The sequence below is a fragment of the Microtus ochrogaster genome, chromosome 18 (genome assembly GCF_000317375.1).
Source record: "Microtus ochrogaster isolate Prairie Vole_2 chromosome 18, MicOch1.0, whole genome shotgun sequence".
In the NCBI taxonomy this organism is placed as follows: domain Eukaryota; kingdom Metazoa; phylum Chordata; class Mammalia; order Rodentia; family Cricetidae; genus Microtus; species Microtus ochrogaster.
In genome coordinates, this window is record NC_022020.1 from 20,489,235 (window position 1) to 20,494,471 (window position 5,237).

A 5,237-nucleotide genomic window follows, 5' to 3' on the forward strand; every position below is an offset into this window, starting at 1 on the left:
TTGTAGCTTTTGGTTCCCGTCCTGGAACTAGCTCTTCTAGACCAGGCTGGCCTCAAACTCAGAGAGATCCGCCTGCCTCTGCCTCCCAAGTGCTGGGATTAAAGGTGTGCATCACCACCACCCGGCTGGAATTAGCTCTTGTAGACCAGGCTGATCTTGAACTCACAGAGATCCGCCCTGCTTTCTTTTTGTTTGTTTGTTTGTTTTTAGATTTATTTATTACATATAATGTTCTGCCTGTATGTATTTCTGAAGGTCAGAAGAGGGCAGCAGATCTCATTACAGGTGGTTGTGGTTTCTGGGAATTGAATTTAGGAACTTTGAAAGAGCAGACAGTGCTCTTAACCACTAAGAGCTATCTCTCCAGCCCCACTCTTTTGTACTTTAAGATAAAGATTATTTTACTTTTTGTTTGTGTGTAATTTGTATCCCTGTGTGTATGATATATGTATGTTTTGCCTGTGGAGAATATACGAATTGGATCTCAAGGACTGGAGTTACACGCAGTTGTGAACCACCCAGTGTGGATGCTGGGAACTGTGTCTTCTGGTAGAGCAGCCAAGACTATCAAGTACTGAATGCCTCTCCAGTAATCTTTTGTACTTTTACTTTTTTTCCCTTTGGTTTTTGAAGATATGGTTTCTCCATGTATCAGCCCCAGCTGTATTGGAACTACCTCTGTAGACCAGGTTGACCTCAAACTCTGTCCTTTGCCTCCTGAGTGCTAGAATTAAACATGTGTGCCACCACTGCCTGGCCTGCTTTTGGAATTTTGTATAGTCAGAATATGTTTGCTATATAAAATAGAGTAGACCAGGTACCATGGAGGCCTGAGTCAAACTGATGTGAGTTTACCTGATGTATGTAATATGAAACAAATATTTGACAGAATTGTGCTCCTTGCTTGAGACATTACAAGTCTGTTTAGGAGGAAGATGAAATGAATTTGGTTGTTTAGGTGGATTTTTATCCTTAACGATTTGGGTGTTTAGTTAGTTACATTATATATGAATAACCTTAGGCAAATTATTTCTTTCCTCCTGACTTCTGGTCCTCTTCCAGCCCACCTGCCGACCTCTCTCATCCCCCAGCTCAGTTATGAGATGAGTATATTTCGGAAAGCCTAACTTTTAGTTAAATTTTGGCATTCTAGTACTGAGTCCGAAGTGAATACTACACCAAGTATAAAACTTGTATTAATATATCAGTAGGTTAAAGCTACTATTTCTCTGCATTTGGTTAATATAGTTTCATTATGAATCTTGAAGGATAACTTTAGGGACTTGAGGTTCTCTTTGTGTGAGTCACTGACTTTTCATATTTATGTGTTAGGTTTCCTGCTTTCAGAAAAAGCTGAAATCTTTTGGCACCTCCTGTTGAAGGAGAGTCAGGCACTTTGCTCTGACTCAGCCACTATAAATTGCCTAGAGGAGCCATAACAAGTACCACAGCTTTGGTGGTTTAAATAAATTTCTTCTTATGCTGGAGAGATGGCTCAGTGGTTAAGAGCACTGTCTGCTTTTTTAAAGGTCCTGAGTTCAATTCCCAGCAACCACATGGTGGCTCACAACCATCTGTAATGAGATCTGGTGCTCCCTTCTGGCCTATAGGCGTGTATGCAGATAGAATATTATATATACAGTAAGCAAATCTTAAAAAAAAATTCAAAAAAATTCTCAGTTTTGAATGCTGCAACTCAAAAATCTAAGTGTGAGCAGGTTGGTTCTTCGACACTTTCCTGTTTGGCTTTTGTTGTTGTTTGGCTGTGTTTGCCTATGGCTGTTGCTCTTGTATTGCTCAGTCTTGACTGAGACCTAATTTTTCTCTCTCCTAAAGACAAGGTCTCTCCATATAGCCTTGGCTTCCTGGAACTTGATCTATAGACCAGGCTGTCCTCAAACTCATAGAGACCCATTTGTCTCTGCCTTTTTTTAAAAAAATTATTTATTATGTATACAATATTCTGTCTGTGTATATGCCTGAAGGGCAGAAGAGGGCACCAGACCCCATTACAGACGGTTGTGAGCCACGATGTGGTTACTGGGAATTGAACTCAGGACCTTTGGAAGAGCAGGTAATGCTCTTAACCTCTGAGCCATCTCTCCAGCCCCTGTCTCTGCCTTCTGAGTGCTGGGGTTAAAGGCATCTGCCATGATTGTGAGGCCCCCCTCCCCTTTCTTTTTGAGTTCTAATTTTTTACCATTCAGGATAGGTTAGAACCTAAAAGTTCAATTCAAAACATCAACAAAGAAGCACTTGTTAGGAAAACTCTTAAGAGGAGCCGCTCCACCGGCACACAAAAAAAATGCAATCAGACCAGGTTAAACACATCAAATGCCCGTGTTTAATAGATGGCACACTCGGATGGTTGGCAGAGCATGGCAAGGAAAAGACAGAAAACAACCCGCACCCTCGTTCTTTCCAACCCAAGCCTAAATTGCCTGGGGGAGTGGTCCTGACACTCCCCTCCCCAGGGAGGGGTCAGTCCTTGGCAGGCTGGGAGTTGGAGTTCAAGCCAGGGCAACTGCCAGTTTGGCCAAAAGAAATTAAAAACTTTTGTTGATTTTCCTTCCTCTCTTCATTCTTAACTTCTTTCTTCCCTCCCCCTCATCCCCTCCTTCATTTGGAGAAAGTCTCATGTAGCCTAGGCTAGCCTCAGATTCATTATGTTGCATAAGGATGCCCTTCATGACACTCCCTTCCAAGGGCAGAGGTTACACAAATATATCACTGTACCTAGCTATTTTGATTTTTGTGATGCTAGGGACTGAACCCAGGGCTTTTTATCAGTCAGATAACCTCAGTCTCTCTTTCTCTCCCCCTCTTAATGGGTTGCCTGACTTGAAGCTGAAGCTTGTAAGGCATATGTGAGACTGTCCCATGGTTACTGTGTGGTAAGGTAGTTTGTTTTAATTTCAAGTTAGACTTTTGTTTTGTTTTTTCAAAACAGGGTTTCTCTGTAGCTTTGGAGCCTGTCCTGGAACTAGCTCTTGTAGATCAGGCTGGCCTCAAACTCACAGAGATCCACCTGCCTCTGCCTCCTGAGTGCTGGGATTAAAGGCATGCGCCACCACCACCCTGCTCATCTTAGACTTTTAAGTTTATTTCATTGATGAATTGTGTGTGTGTGCCCATGCTTGCTGTGTTTTGTGGGTGGATATCAGAGGATAACATGATGGAGTTGGTTCTTTTCCTTTATACAGTGTGGCTCCTGGGAAGTCATCAGACATGGTGGCAAGTACTTTAAATCCCTGAGCCATCTTCTGGGCCTTACTCTTAGAAATAAGTTAGGTGTCACAAAGGAAGAAACCACCTCTCCAGGTAGAGTGTCTCAACAAGGCAAACTTTACTTCTAACCAGCAGGATGTATATTTAGAAAACAAAAGGAGCAAGGCACACTGGGGTAGGGTTCTACTCTAAAGCAGGTGGTAGCCTTCCCCATTGCTAGGGTCTAACCTCACAGTTTTTCTTGATCTACTAGTTTAAAAGAATCAGAACAAAGGAAACAAAAGACATCAAACAAAGGGAAGTCACTGGGTTCTGAAGTCACAGTGCAACCTTTAAAGTACAAACGAAAGTTTTATTTACTGAATCTTTGCAAAAGAATTTTACAAGGTAGGGAGAGAAAAAGGTTTGCATTCTATGAAGTTAGAAAAATTTTACAGCAATTGAGAGAAATGACTAATATTTGATGTTTCTTAAATGAGGACTGGATTTTGTTTTGAAATATAGTGCCCCCTGTTTTTTTGTTTGTTTGTTTGTTTGTTTGTTTGTTTTGGAGACAGGGTTTCTCTGGTGTAGACTTTGCTGTCCTGGAACTCACAGAGATCCATCTCTTCAGTGCTAGGATTAAAGGTGTGTGTCATTAATGCCAAGCTTTTAAGCCTTTTTATTTTTTTGAAACAACCACAGTGCTTGAGGTTTATTTTTATATGCTCATAAAGAAATAAAATGTCAAGATATAGAATACAGTGTAACAAATCAAACAACTCAAAATGAAGGTAGACACAGACAGCACAAAGAACATGTATATGACATTGTGCAAATTTCTGGGGTTTCAAAAAAGTGGTTTTGGTTTGAAATTCTCAAACTTTTATTATACTGTTCAAGTAATTCATATTTCAAAAGTTAGGTTTTTTTTATAACTAATTGTCATACAACTCTACGACAACCTGCCTTTACCCCGATCTTCAAAATAGTGCTGTTCAATTCTTCTACAGAATGCAAGGAGGTTGCTATAGTTTTCCACCTTCTCAGAAAGTTCATCACTGGTCAGCTGTGTGGTGAGAATTGTGTACAAATGGCCAAACACCAAAGCATCAAGTTCAGTAGGTTGCTTATAGAAGAAGTAAGGTTGTGTTCCCAGTCTTTGGGAAAGGGCTTGACAGCACTGGTCCACATCTTCTAAGACCTGGTCCAGAGTCTTGTTACCCCATCCGATAGCTTTCATCTTACGTTTGACTTCCCACTGCTTCTGATAGGCCAAAATGTGGTTCAGGGGCCAAGGGTAAGGGGAGCCATACCTAGCATGAGTGATCTCCCCGGCTGTAGCTTCATCACACCACTGGAGATACAGCTCTGCAGTCAACAGCATATTGTTGACTAATTCCATGTAAGCTTTCATTTCTGCTTTTTGGACTTCATCCAATCCATCACTAAGAGAATGACCCTTGGCTTTAACGAACTGGACTATAGGACCAAGTTCATACACTACTTGATTTCCCACATGAATAAAAGGTACTTTTCCAGATGGAGACATGTATTCTGCATTTGCCCTACACACCACTTTGACAGGCAGATTACACATTTGCAGAAAGGCCTGCACAGCAGGAGATGCTGCATTGTCAGAAAGCAAAATTTGCTCCCCTCTCAGTTGCTGATATAAGGTGCCATTTTCAGGCCAAGGTTCTGAGGCAGCGATCTGGGAGACAAACGCTTCCGCCACCAGAGACATGGTGGCTGTGAGGCCCTGGACGCGCACCTGCCTTTTAAGCCTTTTTAAAGTGTACCATTTGGATCATTAGGCACATTCAGTTTTTGCTGCTGCTTCTTCCTAGTTCTAACCTTTTCATTATCCTGGAAAGAAAGACTGTTCTTAGGAAGTAGTCTCTTAGCACATTCTTGGTTCTTCTTTTTCTTTTTCTCCTCCTCCTCTCTCCACCCTCCACCTCCCCTCTCTCCCTCCCCTCCCCCTCTTTATCCTCTCCTCCTCCTTCTCTTCACTTTTATTGAGCTAT

The 5,237-nt window shown here is 41.8% G+C and overlaps 1 protein-coding gene and 1 pseudogene across 2 annotated transcripts in view; one reads left to right on the top strand and one right to left on the bottom strand.

The window, feature by feature from the left end:
• Window positions 1-5,237, top strand: part of Wdr33 (WD repeat domain 33) — a 114,987-nt gene that overhangs the window by 20,607 nt on the left and 89,143 nt on the right. The gene's annotated exons all lie outside the window — the stretch shown is intronic.
• LOC101990251 lies at window positions 4,125-4,954 on the bottom strand (annotated as a pseudogene).